General features: G+C 38.9%; 1 protein-coding gene across 4 annotated transcripts in view; it reads left to right on the top strand.

Annotated features, from left to right (window-relative positions):
- Nucleotides 1–18,347, top strand: part of LOC139468132 (uncharacterized) — a 28,849-nt gene that overhangs the window by 2,898 nt on the left and 7,604 nt on the right. The gene's annotated exons all lie outside the window — the stretch shown is intronic.

Below are 18,347 nucleotides of genomic sequence, written 5' to 3'. Positions count from 1 at the left end.
GTTGCTGAAGACCTATTCTACCCCGGATCTTCACGGGACATTGTTTGTATGAACTGCATTATTACACTCCAAAGAAATATGTACCTGTTGAAGTTACATTTACATTTTCTACCACTTGTCTTAAGGTAAGAAAAATCGAATATATGACACAAAATCTGTCAATTTCCTATGTAAACAAAGTTCAAACAAACAAACAGGAGATTATCAAAGGTTCCTACATTTTGTGGCTTATATTTACGTATGATATATTAACCACTGACAAATATCCATAGTGAAATTAATTGTGCAAAATCTACATTATAATTAAAACTATAAACAGCAGGATACAATGATCGTGTGTGCTTTCATTCAAGGACCTTCACCTCAAAGAAATTACCAAATATGAACAACAATGTTGACGTATAGCCTCACTACCAGTGACTGACTTTTATAAAATGGCGTATTCACTGACAACAGTTCGCAGGATTTTACGAGGGGACTTTTGTTAATTTAGGGATCGTATATACATGAATGTGACATGTAAGTAGTCATAAACATTCTGACAACCTGTATACTGTTATTTGTTGCAATATTTTTCATTGAAACCCAGGGAAATAGTCAGAAATTCCGATAAATACCGTTGTTATAGTGCATGATTTTGCATCACACAGGACGGAAACTTTGACAATTTCTGTTGAAAATATCAAATCATGGTGATGTGTCTATTTGTAATTCTCTAATTCTTCCTGCAATTCTCTTCTAATGCATACTCTGAAAATATTGAGCCAATGTATACAACGAATAGAAGAATGGATGGCTCAAAATAGGAAAAAATGTGACACTGTGTTAAACCAGAATTTTGCTTTGTTTATATTTCAAAGAAGTGCAGTTTTCCGACCTTACCCGGTATACACGAAACATGATTTTGTAAACACTCTCCACAGAAAGTTCACTTCAGCGTTCATGTTTGGGTATTTTCCAAAACAAACATAAACGATTCTAAAATACTGTCGGAAATGCTAGAAAACTGCTTTTCTGGCTTCATTTAATAAATACGAGTCATAGGACTATAAAAAGAGCATATATCAAAATAATGCAAATTGCCCTAATCTAGCCTGTCCTAACTGACACTGTGATTACCCTTAAAATGTATTTTTACAGGTAAAATGATGATCAACTTAGAAAATATTCGTGTGTTGTCATGCATGTAAGAAATGGCCTATAACCTGAGGTAATTACCTAACACCTGTCCTTAGGTGATGACCTGCATTATATTTGCTTGGAAACATGATGGACTAGTTAAGAGCTATGAAACGGGATGAGTATTGGAAGGTTGCGGTTTTGTAATCCAGAAGTATTTCTTGTTCTACAGATGATTTCTTGAGGTAACATTTATCTCTGCTGATGACGTATATGAATCTGTACTTTTGAATGTTGTGTTAGGTCTTGCCACAAACCCTTTACACTCAGCCAAGATGGGCACAACATGGTTGAGCTCGCAATGTGTGACTGGTGTATGTAAGACAACGTGACCGTGCTGCCAGCACATATGTCCTGTACTTTACATTCTGATTCACGGGACATTATATTAACTGGCGTTATCTATGACAATGACACTGACATTGTTTAAAATGTGCAATAGCTGAAGTTCCAAACAGTCTATGAACACATCACCTTCTATAATAACTTCTATAATTTTCTTTTTTGCCTCGAAAACTAGCACACATCCATAAATAAGCTCCATATCACTGCAGCGTGCAAAACAATGACCAATTACCTTTACCTGTTGGTCTATGGGTGCTTTTTGTCAATCTGCCGATAGCCACATGTAGTCAGTGGAATGATTCATCAAGGTAAATTATCTGGAAGCTCAGACTGTTATAGTTATGAATGGTTCGGAGATAATGTGACCTCATAGACAGGATGGAATATTTTCCCCTGAAAAGTGCTTGGTCATCGCCATGCACAGTGTATCGATATCCCATCTCTTGGAGAGCAATAGTTAGTGTAGTTAACATTAATTGTACATTTGTATCTTTAATTCCTCCCAAATTCTACTACAAGTCAGGGTTACCTGCTGCTCATGAAGCTTGTACACTATACACCTAATCACCCTGTATCAAAGCTGTCTAATATCCTTTTACGTCCCGATTTTGTTTTTGAGACCACCCCTATACCTGTTTTGTTTTATTTATCATACCATAGACTTGATGGTATGAATTGAAAACCATATAGCATGGGCAGTTCAGTAATTCACCCAATCTAAATTAATAAATGGTTTCCCTCTATCTCTCTGAAGTGTAAAGAACTTGTATACATTTCCCAGTACAGACTCCATATCGTGTACCATGGTTATGGCTATGCAAGTGTAATGTAACATTCAGCATGGGAGCAATGTTAACAAAACAAATGCAGCATCATTTTGCCATTTTAGAAGATGCACATCTAGAATTTTCTCAAAATGATTTTTGTGTGTGGATTAAATGTTTTATGAAGAGTACATTATTATTATTGTAACAGTCATGTGCGCATATTTCTATAGTCCGTTTCAGACTGCCATCATTCGACTTAGAATAAATGTAAACTTCCTGTTTTCCTTTGGATTTTGTCTCCTGTAAGCTTGTCGATAGAACTCCTTGTGACTGAAATACTTCAAACCACAGGTAGGTCGATCGGTAGTTACTTGATATTTCAATAACAACAGTCTGTGAAAAATTCTATCCTTTTTTAACAGGCAAAAAGCAGTTTTCTAGCATTTCCGACATTACTTTAGGGTTATCGGAAACGTTTTTGAATGGTCATTGGTGATTTAATAAAAGACAGATACCTGTGATCACTAATATGCTGTTTTTGAAATTCATCTCTGAGTAAATATCTGAAATTTAGATGTCAAAACATGCTGTAAATAACACCTTGAATGGTGATTTAGTTATGTGTAAAAAATGGCGACATTTACGATGTACCTAATTTTCAGAGGTCATTTTCAGTAATTTTGCTTTGCCTAAGTTGACAGTGGATGATTTGGTTAGGGCACTGGACAAGGATTTCTCAAGACACACAGTTGCTCCATCATTCCAACCTCCAAAGTTCATGAAAGATGATTTTCTTATTCAGGTTTTTTCAGTGGCAGATCAGGCTCATAGTTTGGATGATGATTTACAAAGGATGACCACGCTTAAGGTCCAAGATACCAGATTTGCGTTTATTGAAACAGAAATCAGTCGTGTACTAAAACCTTTGTCAGCACTGGTTTCTTCAACCCGTGCTATGGATCAAGATCTAACCGTAGATAATCCTAACCTCACATGCGCAACATCGAGCCACAAACGGAGTAAGAGGCGCCTCCCTTCACTATCGCCTCAGTATAAGAACGGGAGCATATATACGACCTCGTATCTTGGCTATGGGTTGAGGAGTGCGTTTATTTAGTCTACATGGGAGCTGAGAGTGGTTCGTTTACGTACACTATTTTCAAGTCTGTCCAGACAAGGCACAACTCGACTAGAAGCTCTCTTAGTTGATTTTTTTTCAACTTTTACAAAAACTTGAAGGCAACAATTTGCTACCACCTATTCAAAAGCCACATAGACTCTTGTCAGTGGTAAGTGATGCAGGGTTTGTGCACATCAGTCGCCAAGATCCGTAAGAGGCTATCAATCTACCATCTCAACTGAGGACATTCTCAACTGGTGGTTGATAGTCGAACGTCTCCTTATTCGGATTAGCCATGAATTTACACCTGTTTGTTAACGTTTCCCGGCAGGGGTGCTCTCTTACAGGCCCAGACAAGTCTCAGGGTTGTGGTTGTATGCACAACAGATTTGGCACGTGAACAATCTAGAGTTTGGAAGCGCTCATTCTGACCATCTCACATTGGCAGGAGCAGCTATAGTCCACACAACTCAAAATACCCACCGACAACAGTAGGGAGGTGTGGTGCCTGTGCAGTCAAGAGACAACGCACTCACTCCCTTTTGTAACAGACGCTCAGGTTCTTTCATCTAGTCGATCGTCTGGGACCAACATTCATAGTCCAGCACATCCCCCAGTGTTTAAACATCCTGACCGATGACCTATTCTGGTCAGACACAGCGTTTCCCATGGTGTGGAAACCATACTCAGGGGCGTTCCAACTTGTGATTGGGCAACCAAACATTGCAACTTGCCCAATCTACCAAATTATGACATATGTCTCTCAGTTACCAGATCCGCAGGCTTGGGCGGTGCATGCATCCAGCATCCCTTGGGAAGGGCTAAAAGCGTACAAAAGATCAAAGAGACAAGGAATCTTGCTCTGACTTTAGTCTCGCCCTGGTGGCCGGCTAGGGGGTGGTTCATTGAGCTCAGAAATCTAGCAGAAGATGATCCACTACCCCTCCCACAGTGGTTAAACCTACTCATCCACCCTCACAGTAAATTGCCTCGCCCAATGCCAGACACATTTCGCTTGATTCATCTTAAAAAGGCGATAAGCGCAAAGGGCTATTTGGCAAAGGCAGCTAAGGTCATTGCTGTGACACATCAGCCCTCTACCAGGGGGTTATGCGGTGCAAGTGGCGATCCTATGAAACATTTTGTAAGGCAAAGAATCAAGATAACCTCAATTCTTAGCTGAATACCTCCTACACTTGCGTACCAAAAGGCACTTGAAGGGTAGCACCATTACAACATATTTGATAGCGCTAAATTTAGTGTTGGGTGTACCGGAAAATCGCAAGATGAATCGGCTCCTGGAACTAGGGGCCGTACTACGCTCTTTCAGGCTTAAAGATCAGGGCCCTGTTCCACAAAGCGATCTTAGTGCTAAGGTGATCGTAACTCCCATACTTTATCATAGACTTATGACAGTTATAGCGTTAAGATCTTTGTCGGAAAGAGGCTCAGAAGGCCAAATTCTGCCCCTGCTTGGGATTTGAATGTGGAACTTTAAGGTTTACGTGGGCCCCCCCATCGAGCGCCCAACATATCCTCATTTTATGACCTCCCCAAGAAAACAATTTTTCTCTTGGCCTTTGCCACTGTGGCACGAGTGAGCAAGCTACACATGCTGGACATCACCCATGTCCATTTTGAGCATGGTACAGGGAGCGGTACATCTCGGGTTGTGGTGTGATTTCATTGCGGAAATTCAACTTCCAGGCCAACCCAGTTGTTCCTTCACCATCCTACCAATCTCAACAATTTTGTTAGCGTTGAAGATGAGGGTGAACTCAATCGCATTAAAATCAGATCTAAGTTCTGGCTGCCGCTAAACAAAGATCCGTAGACATCCCATTACAGGTCACATCAGAACGACCTTTCGCAAACTTTGACCGACCACTGAAATGACTAACAAGAAGTTGACATCAGCCAATAAGGAAGCAGCTTTCTTGAATACGTCGATGGCGTTCGTAGTTTTGGCCTTCTGGTAGAAGCCCAGCTGTTAACCAACGCAAATAATGAACTTATCCTGTCGGGAACCAGTTTTCCCTTCCAGCACAGTACTGTCTACGATATGCCCGGTGAGAGGAATTTTCAAGATTTTTATCAGCTTTGGCTTGGTAACACAGTATGTAAAGATTTTAGCTAACACTAATCTTCCGTTTGACTAGTTGTTTATACGGACTTATCCTCAATTCTCATGTTCCATCTATAAATAAGATTGAACCAGCCCTACCATCCGGTGTTTCATGCTTTTTGCGCCTTGTCTTTTGAAGGCAAATGCTCGCTAAATACAATGTTTATTCCTAATACAGGATATGCACCATCCCCAAACACACTCGCTTGATAACCTCTATTTACAAGCTTAAAAAATGTTTACCTGTATTTAATTAATGATGACGCCCTCAATAGAATCCGACCTCAGCAATGTCGGACAAGTCCATGTTATGCACAGGTGGGTATTTTCCACATATTTTCATGTCTGCCGCTTTTGGATGCGATCAGTCGGCCATCGCGTTTATCTGCGTTGCCCAGCTACATCTATGGGGAACAACTCACTAGACACTCCCTAAAAATAACGTCATCCAATATACAACTTCATCAATTTGCCACAGCATGTTCTAATATCCAGAAATGACGTAATAGTCAGGCAATAGTCAGTGCTGTTTTCAATATGCAAATGAATCAGTAGGTATGACAAGGTTTATTGTAACTTGGTATAGCTGTGAGGGCAGTCAATAGTGAGCTCACAACCAAAAGTCATGGGTTACAAGCCCAGTGAATGTTCATTAAAACTGGTTCCTCGTTTCCATGACATGGACATCTGTCATCGTTACAAGATGTTCTGGTACACAATTCTTAAGGTTCTTCTTCTTCTCAATCTCATTCAAATCAGACCTTAATTCTCGCTACCGCTAAACAAAGATCTGAAGATATCCCATTAGGGGTCACGTCAGAATGACCTTTCATCCGACCAATCAGTGCGTCACTTACCAGATTATGAAAGTGACAGTCGGAATGTGATTTCTAATCATGCAATCTCGAAAACTTTAACATGGGGTATTCCGAACGATAGTTACGGGTTTAACGACTGAATCCTTACAATCTAGACCATCTATTAGCCATTCCAGAACTTTTTTATTTTCAGATTTCAAATTTGTTATGGAGAATTTGTCAAAATATATTTCGGGGTGTAGTCGCCAATTCGAAATTTGTGCCGTAAAGCACGAGAAAGCTGCCTTCAGTAGTTCTGGACCACTTCCACTGGAGCCGGATTTATTACCTATACTGCTACTACAGGTGGCATTTTTTATGCCAAAATAATTATGCGATTTAACGATAGTCATGAGTTTAAATTAAATTGGCTCTAGCTCACCAATACCTGGGGCCAATCATTGCTTTAGATGAGCCTAAATGGTAATAAAAATATTCTTCATTATTTTTTATCGATAAAGTGATATTCAACATTTTTATTAAGTTCTTCATTCATTTTACTAGGAGACCAGACTATATACCTACACTCTTCTTGTAAATTGATAAGAAACAATTGATAACCGTATTTGGTTGGTTTGACATCACTGATATAATAAAAACCTTGTGGTAATTCTCTCCATTTAATAGATTTTTCGATCTCCATTATTTTATATATTTATGTAAGCATTTGTCTAAATGTGATCAAACGATAGTAAGCAATCTATTTTTAATCTCCAACCAGTTCTTTGGTTTTGGCACGGAATAATTGACCCGCTTGTTGCCTCCCCAGTTCTATGAACTTTTTTTTCTCATCTTCGCTAATACCACTGGTCTTATGAGATTTTGATCGAATCTCCTGCTTCATTTCATTGTATTTGGTGAGTTCCGACAGCACTAAATGAAACTCATCCTCGGATATCTTACAATCGACCATTGCTGTCGAAATATGATCCTCAATGCTGTTCAACTTTGCTTCGGCGAGTATCTGAATACTATCGTGTTTTAATGCTTTCTTTTGCAACCAACGAGAAATGAATTTTATCGCTATTCCTGCCAGTCCCGAGACTCCAGCGGCTATTTCCATGCCGAGTACGATAGGCGCAGTGATTATAGTTGATAGTAAACCGACACCGGCTACACCGAGTCCAATGCCAGCTGCTACAAGCGCGGTGTCAACTCCGTCCAGAGCATCCATGTCTCAACTCCCTATCCTTCTCTATTCGATGTTTTATGTCGCTTATTTGATGTAATCGAAATCCATCAACAGTTTCCATCTTTTCATCGAGCGCTGGATATAAACTCATAGTGTATATTACGAATATATGATAGTCTTTAATTGGTCTTGCGTAAATGTTTTGAGAGTATACATCAACCCTATCAAATGTATATTATACGGCAAGAATATCTTAGTAAGAGAAATACTACCACTTTTAATAATTTGAACCCCCTCGAGGGTTGCAACGGGCGATGCTCCGACATGAATAATACTGCAACGTTGACGCTCGTGTTTCTTGAGCCATTTAATCGATGGACCTGGTAATATTTAGAAGGCATCTACCGGTACATCTCCAAACAAGAATTCAATAATAAGCGTAGAAATATTAGGTATTGCACTCAAGTTAACTTTAATATCATCGAATTCAGCAACCAAATTTAAACTAACATTTTGGACTGCCGGACGACTATATAACATATGACCTGGTTTTTCTGGCAGGGGAGTGACTAACACACTTTTTCGTTTTGACGGGATATAAGCTGCGAGTACGATACCACTATTTATTATCTTAGTTAAATTATGTCCCTTAACCATCATCGCATAAGGTGGGGTAATGACGATATTCAGTAGCCACTTGATGTTTGCTTCGACCATAGTCCATTTATTCTCACTGTTGAGAATAATATTGTACGGAGTGTTTTTAAGGAGTCTACTAACGTCGACCACGCTTAAATCTTCTAGATTTTCCGGGAATATAACTTCTTTCCGCTTGTATACATTATCGTGTAAGTGTAAAGCGTATAACTTACCATTGTTACCGGGTTTATCGAATCCTTCCGTGTCTCCGAGATCGGAAAGTGCAATTGTATTACATTGTCTGAGCGTTCCAGGGCCTGATGCATCAACCATTATTTATAATATGGATTGTTACACTTAAGTATCCTATATGTACAGGTTGGTGTTTTACATCTAATACAGAAATTTTGAGGTCTGAAATAATACCACGCTTTAATTTTTTATATTGTAATAACGAGAAAGATTCCGTTCTACCGCTATTATATTTTTCATTTTTCACTGGAACGCTTCTGAGTAGAGTTGAAGGACTATCTAGTTGAATATTATCCGTCGTGCTTATTTGATCAAGATGGATGCACAACTCTTTATAGGGAACTAAATCAGGTAATTTAACCTCCTGATCTGGTAACTTGTGTATTGTGCCAACTAAGCGTGTAAATTCAAGTGTAGCTGATCGGTCCAATAAAATTATATTTGGGTTTTTATTGTCGAATTTCACTGTCCCAGTCGCCTCATTTTGTGTGAGACTAATTCCATTAGGCTTAAAAATTTCATCATTGAGTGAGCTTACGCTGTAATACCCATCAGGTATAGTAATGGATTTGCTAGTACCATGTGTGGATAATAGTACTATCCTATTATTATCTTTTGCAGCATTTATATTGGTCCACCTCGGCTAATACGTTACATCGCATAGAGCGACTTCGAGTTGTCCATCCGAGTTATCGATAGTACGAAGCAGTTGAATAGACTGACTATTTGTTATTCCCAGGAGTGTAACATACATATCAAATATACAATGATACTATATCATAACTTAAATATGGAATCAACCATTATTTATTATATGGAGTGTTACACTTTAGTATCCTATATGTACAGGTTGGTGTTTTACATCTAATACAGAAATTTTGAGGTCTGAAATAATACCCCGCTTTAATTTTTTATATTGTAATGTTGAGAAAGATTCCGTTCTACCGCTATAATATTTTTCATCTTTCACTGGAATACTTCTGAGTAGAGTTGAAGGACTTTCTTGTTGAATATTATCCGTCGTACTGATTTGATCAAGATGGATGCACAACTCTTTATAGGGAACTAAATCGGGTAAATTGAGTCCCTGATCTGATGTCTTGAGTACTGTTATTTCTCCTCTCCATCCAAGTGTGTATCCTAAGTTCTCGTAAAGCTTTACATCCTTTTTTCCAGCGTTTAAAATCAGTAACCCATTCGACTCATTTTGTGTTAGACTAATTCCATTAGGCTTAAAAAATTCATCATTGAGTGAGCATACGCTGTAATACCCATCAGGTATAATGTATTTTTTAACATTTATTTCTGTCTCATTATTATTACCTCTCGCAGCATATATATTGGTCCACCGTGGGTTATATGTTACATCACATAGGGCGACTTCGAGCTGACCATCCGAGTTATCGATAGTATGAAGCAGTTCAATAGACTGACCATTTGTTATTCCTGGGAGTGTAACATACATATTAAATATACAAAGATACTATATCATAACTTAAATATGAAATCAACTTACATTACTAATCAATCGATTATAGTAACTGCCTCACAATTGGTTTCACAATCCGATGCAATTTTGGCAGAATCAGTTAAACTTTGCCATATGGTGTGCCACAACAGGATGTGGCGTATCTCTTTATGCTCCAGGATTTGAACTGAATAAGTCTGTTATAACATTTCACGTGTACTATCAGATTAGATGTATACTTAAAGAAATTAGTGCTCCATTACCACAGTATCGAGAGTGGAATTCCACAAATAATAATTATGATAGGTCCGCGTATGAGCGTATTTGTCAGGAATTTAATGTTTCTACGAGTAAAGATTTGCGTATTAAAGGAGCAAACCATGGTCTAGGTGTTCCATACAGAGAGGAAAAAATATCCGTCAAAGAAGAAAACGATTATGTATATAAAGAACTTATTAAACTTCATGTTAATTTTGGTAAGTTGTATAGTACCAGCAAACTTTACGCAAGAATGTATGATCATCGTCTAAAAACCGGTGATTGGTATGAAGGCTGGGAACTTTATAGTAACGATTGGAGAGGGGATATTATGAGTTTTAAGAGTAGTTTAATTTATATTGTTACAAAATTTATACAAATGAATGATACAGCAAACGCTTGGAATGAATTTCTTAATGATAAATTAGGTTACTAACCCATGATTTGTAAGAGTTAATGAATCGATAAGAACTTATGTATGGGCAATTCTCGGAGCACAATCGCAAACACGAACGGGAATCATCGGTTCTGGGACGCCGCTCGATGCACAAAAACAGTTTGTCTCAAACGTGGAGGACGCCATTAATTCACCAGTTGACATACCATCGTCTATAAAGTATTTTCAAGATGCATTGCAGTACGCTCAATCCAAAGTGGACTACGTTTATGCGCCGGGACTATACTTGTCTCCGAGTAATATGGAACTTAAGATCAGCCAAGTGATAGGTTATAATAATAAAATTGTTTTTGCTACCGATCAACAAAAAACAGGTATAAATTCAGATATTAACGTCGAATTAATAACGCAAACGATCACGGGCGAAAAGGGAATAGTCAAGCCACAAAGACCAACTATCGCTCAACCATCTACTAACGCACAAGTGTCACCGCATATTGCGGCTAAAAATCAACAACATATAGATGAAAAAACAGCGCTTGTATTAGGTGGAGTCGCGGTTGGTTTACTCATGATTTGGTTAAATAGTTCTTAGCGAATACGTACAACAGCCTTGCGATTGCTACGATCAACCCCCACAAGTTTTGACTAAGCCAAGTGTGGTCTTAGCTAATAAATTCAATAGCCAGGAAACTATACTCCCTATTATACCGGGAAGCTTTTTCAGCGAGCTTTCCCAGTGCTGAACCTAATGCTTTTAAATGCTTTTTTATCCACTCTTTTATGCCATCACTGGGCGGTGTGGGCGGTGTACCACCACCTGTACAACCTGTGCCACCGGTTAACGCGAGAGTCAAAGTCGATATGATAAATCCCAAAGCGGTTAAAATACTGGCAATTGTTATTCCCTGTTCTCTGAACAATGTCTTAATTTTATCGGCCAGTGTAGTGGCATCATTGAGGACTCGATCGATAGTTTCTCGAATTCTACTGATTTGCGAACGAAGTGCCTCTCTATTAGTGGAAGCAGCCTCGATGCGGGCCAATCTTTCGTATTCTAAGTTACGCAGTCTTTCTGCAACGCGACGTCTACTGAATTCATCACCCGCCTGTTCAAGTTTTGTTTTCTCATAAGCTATATGCTTGTCGAGTTCAGATAGCTTGGCTGTATTATTGATGAGTTCTCCCCGCATTGTTTGCATTGCCTTGTCAAGACCTCGTAAATCCCTAATACTAAACTCCAAGGATAGTGGTACCTGTAACGTAGAATTATCGTAATAGGTATCCAAGATTTCTCCGAGTCCGTTCGAGGCCACCATCGAGGAAGCTTCCAAATTATCTGTATTATCGAGTTCATCACGCATAGTTTGAAGAACCTAAGTAGTCTTCGCGGAAAGCCGCGAGTAGTCTACAAAACCTAATTTATCACGAACAAACACGGTGCCATGTTTACCGGCTATCGTAGACAAGGCTAGGGGGCTTATGAGTACGAGAACGCATAAGATCAATATCCGGAGAGTCACGCAGTCGCAATATTCCTTTACTATCTATCGTAAACTTTGAATAGTCACGACCTATTGGGTTAACAGAATTTTTATCTTCAATCAAGGCATCGTAATAATCATTGACGTTTGATTGTAAAAGTTCATCGTTAAGACTACTAAACCTGGTTTCATCAGTATCTTCGATTGGATTCTGGTTATCAAAGTCATCAAATGTACTTAGATCAAAGTCATTAATATCAAAATTAGTCATTTTTATATTAAACATAGGGTACATGTTTTCAATATAACAATGTCTTCGCAATACGGACGCAAGTTAAACCCACAACGTAGACTTCGAGATCCAATAGGGGTCAAGGCAATTCGTCAGTCTGTAACTATAACTAATAACCCTAGTACCATCGATCAGAATCAAACGCTTCTGGTTCACTTTCCTAATCTCGGCGCACACGATGTGTTAGTTCCGGGAACTGTCCGACTAGCATTTACGATTAGTTTGTCTTCTACCGACGTTAACAGGGAGCCCGTTCAGAACATAGGTCGTGCTATCGTTAAGAAAATCGCCATTAAAATTTGCGGTAATGAGGTTTTGAGTATCGATGATAGCGATGTATACTATTGTTACATGGATCTCTGGAGAACGGATAAAGAGCGGGAAAACTTACAGTATCAAGGTATTTGTAATAAGAACACATTGAGACTGCGCGTGGGCGCTGAAAATGGTGTTGATACCAACGAAAAAGGTAAGGCCGTTGCCGACGCATTAGGTAACCGATTCTATGTTCCGCTAGACTTTGAATTACTAGATTCCCACATGCCTTTTTATCAAGCATCCCTAGACGATAGGTTAGAATACGAACTCACTTTTAATGACTACGGCAGAGTAATCAGAGCTGATGATGATGCTAGCTATTCCATTGACAATATCTCGCTCGAGTACGATGTGATAACGGATCTCGAATTAGCCAGACAAATTCGTAACCATTATTCCGGAAGTTTAGCCATTTTGTATGATCGCGTGCTGCGACACCGAAAGATCACGAGGGACAGAAAAGATACGATGTGGAATATTAATCTAAACATCCCCACGAGGTCGTTGAAGGGTATTTTAATGTTGTTCGAGGACCCCTCCGAAGCGTTTAAAAGAAATACCGAGAAGTTCTACAATCCCAAGATTACAAAAGTAGAATTGACTATCGAGGGCGTTCCTAATCAACTATATAGTCAAGGAATGCTAGCGTATCACTAGCTGGATGAGATTAAAAAACTTCCTTCTATAAAACGCTCCCCGGAAGTTAACGCAGTTGTGAAAGATCTGTCTCTCGGGAGTGTATCGATGGGTGAATACCTAACCACGAAGTACGCGTTATGGCTAGACATGCGAACAACGAACGATGACCAACTACACGGCAGTGGGAGGAGAATAGAAAATGCTTGCGAGGGTGCCACCATACAGATAACGAAGCTCCAGGAATCAGCTGGTAAATTAAACATATATTTGTACGTGATTATGGATGCGCAACTTAATATACAGAATGGGAGATTCATGCAAGCAATCTATTAATAATCTTTTACCTAAAGATCCGCACTGCGCTATCATATGCGGGCAAACGGGCTGTGGAAAAACAGCTTTTATTCTAGATATTTTACAAAGTCATTATCGGAACGTTTTCGATCATATTATTATGAGATTGGGTAATGAATGACGACGGGGTACACAGTCAATCCGGGGGATCGTTTACAAGACTGTTTACGAGTATGTCACGAAAAATACAAAGGAGAATCAACCCTTTTCGTAATAGACGACTGCAGCGCTAGTAAAGAATTAACAAAAAAGAAAGATATGCATTCGTATCTAGCATTCTCCGGACGGCATACTCAACATAGCGTTTGGGTACTTACAAAAAAATACAACTCTGTCCTGAAAGATCTCAGAGAGCAGACCAAATGGGTAGCACTGTTTCATTGCAAAGATCGAGATTCATTCAAGGAAAGTTTACGAGAAAATGATATCATTTATACCAAGCTTGAATGTGACAAAGTCAGAAAACTATTAGCGGCAACGAAGCACTGTAAACTCGTATTAAAAACCGATCAACCAGCTGCTTATGCAATTGCTTAGCAAAAATGTAGCAAATATGGCAAAAATGTAGCAAAATTATAGCAAATATAGCAAAATTACAGCAAAAATTACAGCAAAAATAGGATAAGTTGAACATTAGCGGTTATTATGACATAAAATGTGGTTCAAAATCATCATTCTTTCGCAACAGTTCATTATTAAGGGTTTTATTGGATATGTCATATTCCATTATGTTAGACTTAAATATCTCCTTAGGTATTACATTATGGAATGCGACGAACTCATCGAACAAATGCTCAAAGAATCTGAGCCTGATCAAAATGTAGATAAATCTTTAGATAAACATAGAGAAAGACTCGCGGCTTTGGTAGCTGGTGGAAAATGTTCCCAATATTTGGGTGAAAATTATACCATCGAAAAAATTGATAACATGACCGACGAAGAGATTAAAAAACTGTACGCGCGTTACGAGTCTAGACTGGGAGCTACCTTGACTAAAACGATAGGGTCGGCTATGTTACAACTATACACAGTCGTAGCTAGTACGTTTCTTCCTATCCTGGCAGAACATCGCATGTATTTATGCGAATCTCTAGAGAAAGACCCATTCATCGAACACGCTATAAGCTCAGTGAGCTGTGAGTTTTATCATAGATAAGGAATGTTTTTAGCTCCACTCACCACAGCTTTAATAACAGCTAGGTATTGTCAATTTAAACATACGTGCCCACTTAATAATATAATTGGAGACTCAACAGGTGACACCACAACAGATTGTGAAAGAGGAAGTAACTGCACAACCACAACAGATTGCGGAACAACGAGTGAATGAGGAACCACCACCAGTGAATGAGAAAACACAAACACAAAAACAAGCCAGAGTGACAAAGAATCCTTTGAAAATAGCAGCTGGGAGGAAGGGAGGACTGGCGCGCAAAGCGAAATTAATAAATAATTCAAATATTTATTCGATTAAAACATGGGCACTAGTAGGAGTTGCTGGTATAGCGGCTGTATGGTTGTTTTATAAGACAGGAGAAGAGAAAACATAACCCCCAATACAACAAGTTCAATTAGAGGTTAGCCCCCATATAATGCTATAAGAAGCATGACTACTCCAGTTACAGACGGTAAAATGTTGGTAAACGCAACGTATCATTCAGCAGTGGTCACCAGCGTGGCCATTGGCTATGCTCGTATGGCTAAAATGATTACTAAAGCCACACCTCCCAAGCTAGATTTTAATAGTTTTGACATCGGTATGATGGTTCTGGATATTGGATTCATGGGTACAGCAGACAAGATCTATTAGAAGAGCATAAAGAAGACTGCAGAGGTATTGGACAGACCGATAGGATCGATATGCCTAAAGAGGGGAAAAGTATATTAAAATTTGAACATTATTGTAATCAAATGCCAGTACCGTACGTAATTTACGCCGACTTCGAAGCGCTTATCAAGCCCATAGAAAATACCAACCATAATAATCAAGGTAGTAGTTTTACGTACAAAACTCAAGAACATATTCCTTGTGGGTTTGGATATATAGTTGTAAGGTATGATGGGAAAACAAACACTCCCGTGATTTACAGAGGTCCTGATGCAGCGGGAAAGTTCCTAGAATATCTACAAAATGAAGAGAGAATAATCAGGGAAAAATTATTGTGTAAGAAATCCATGCGTATGACGAGGGATGATTGGAGGGCCCATAAGAAGTCAACGAGTTGTCACGTTTGTAATAAACCCTTGAATGGGGATTCCGTAAGAGATCATTGCCATGTCACGGGTAATTATTGGGGAGCCGCTCATAACGAGTGTAACTTGAAACTAAAAATGAATTCTCAAACAATACCCATCCCCGTTGTGTTTCACAACCTTAGGGGATACGATTCACATCTCATTATGCAAGCTATCTCAAAGACCGACGGCGGTTTAACGTGCATTCCTAATAATATGGAAAAATACATATCGTTCTCGTTGACTAAACTTATACATTATAGGGACAAGGATGGGAAATCTAGAATAAAGCAAAGTAATGGGCTTAGATTCATAGACTCCGTACAGTTTCTGTTATCTTCCCTGGACAATTTAGCTAATGCGAACAATCCCGATGACTTCCCGATAACAAATCAATATACCGAAAAGATAACTCGTCATTTGTTGCTGAGAAAAGGTGTATATCCTTACGAATATATGGATGATTGGTCTAGATTCGAAGAAACTGAATTACCACCCCTCGAATCTTTCTATAGTAACTTAACAGAATCTAAAATAACAGATACCGATTATGAACACGCTCTGACGGTCTGGGATAAATTATGTTGTAAGAATTTAGGCGATTATCACGATCTGTACTTAAAAACCGATGTACTGTTACTCGACGATATATTCGAGATATTTAGAAAGACATGTTTAAAACAATACGGCTTGGACCTGGCATGGTACTATTCCAGTCCCGGACTATTGTGGGATGCATTGTTGAAGAAGACCGGCATAGAACTAAAACTACTCACAGATTACGATATGCACTTGTTTATTGAGAAAGGATTAAGAGGTGGTATATCGATGGCAGCGAAAAGGTATTCTAAGGCTAATAATAAATTAGTGGAAGGATACAATCCGAGTAAACCCGACACGCATATATTATATCTCAATGCTAATAATTTGTACGGATGGGCTATGAGTCAACCTTTACCCTCGGGTGGTTTTGAGTGGGTCGATGAGAATGATATCCATAATAATGATGAGAATAAAGGGTACATACTAGAAGTTGACTTGGAATATCCAAGTTCGTTACATAAAGATCATAACAGTTATCCGCTAAAAACTCGTACCAAATTTGATGGATAAAACAAAACATATAGTTCACTACAGAAATCTCCAGTTGTATCTATTGTTAGGTATGAAACTAAAGAAAATACACAGAGTTCTAAAGTTTGATCAAAGCCCTTGGATGGAGCCCTATATAAGGTTAAACACAGATTTAAGAGAGATAGCTACCAGCGATTTCGAAAAGAATCTTATATAAGCTCATGAATAACTCAGTATTTGGTAAAACTATGGAGAATCTAAGGAAGCGTGTTGATGTTAAATTAGTCAGATCTAATGAGGAAGAAAGACTCAGGAAACTTATAGCCAGTCCGGCTTTTAACAGAAACAAGATATTCGATAACGACTTAGCAGCGTTGCATATGCAGAAGAGTAACATAAAATTCAACAGACCAGTGTACGTCGGTATGAGTATTCTCGACTTGTCAAAACACTTAATGTATGACTTTTATTACAACGAACTTAAGAAGCAATACGGCGATAGATGCGAGGTGTTATATACCGACACAGATTCTTTGTTGATGGAAATACAAACCGAGGATGTGTATAAAGATATGGCAGAAAAAATAGATATTTACGACACGAGCGATTTCCCAAAAGATAATCCACTGCACAGCGTAGTAAATAAAAAGGTATTAGGTATGATGAAGGATGAATGTGCTGGGACTCCTATAGCGGAGTATGTCGGATTAAGACCTAAGATGTATTCTATAAAGAAGTCTGATAATGGAGAGATAAGAAAAGCTAAGGGTGTTAAAAAGTATGTGGTAAAAAAGCATATCAAACACGAACAGTATAAAGAAGCATTATTCAACGGTAGAACGTTCAAACACGAGATGAACTCTTTAAGAAGTTACGATCATAGGATATATGGATTAAGAATGAACAAGACATCATTATCCCCCTTAGATACAAAGAGATGGATTGATAATGATGGTGTAACTACCTATGCTTATGGTTATGGTGGTAATACCGTACCGTCGGGAACTATGAACAACTCTTCTCGTACAAATGCCCTACCCGGTCCATCTTGAAGATAATAAAGAATAGGCTCTCCTTCTTTCGTAACCAATCACTAATGTTATACGTCTTAAGGGACCATATGGGATCGGTTGCGCGACGTAGGCCTCCCTCGAGGCTGGTATAAATATCTTACCCTTACTCTATCCGGAAGTTTTCGTTCTTTGCCTCTACTCGGTGCTGAAGATTCGGAAGTCACGGATTTCATTTTAATCGCATCGGACGGTTTCTCGCCCTATTAATCTTGTTACTTCATTATTCAGCGCTGATACAACGGCTGATAATCGTGTCACCCATTGGGGTTGATCTCAATCGCTCGGATTTCATTTCGATCCCATTCTGATAGCCAAACAAACGTTCCGCTAATGTCCGAT

Source organism: Haliotis cracherodii, unplaced genomic scaffold (assembly GCF_022045235.1).
Source record: "Haliotis cracherodii isolate W230 unplaced genomic scaffold, xgHalCrac1.p SCAF_2, whole genome shotgun sequence".
NCBI classification, from domain to species: Eukaryota; Metazoa; Mollusca; class Gastropoda; order Lepetellida; family Haliotidae; genus Haliotis; species Haliotis cracherodii.
Note: the sequence above shows the minus strand (reverse complement) of the source record. Positions and strands in the feature narration are given on the sequence as shown.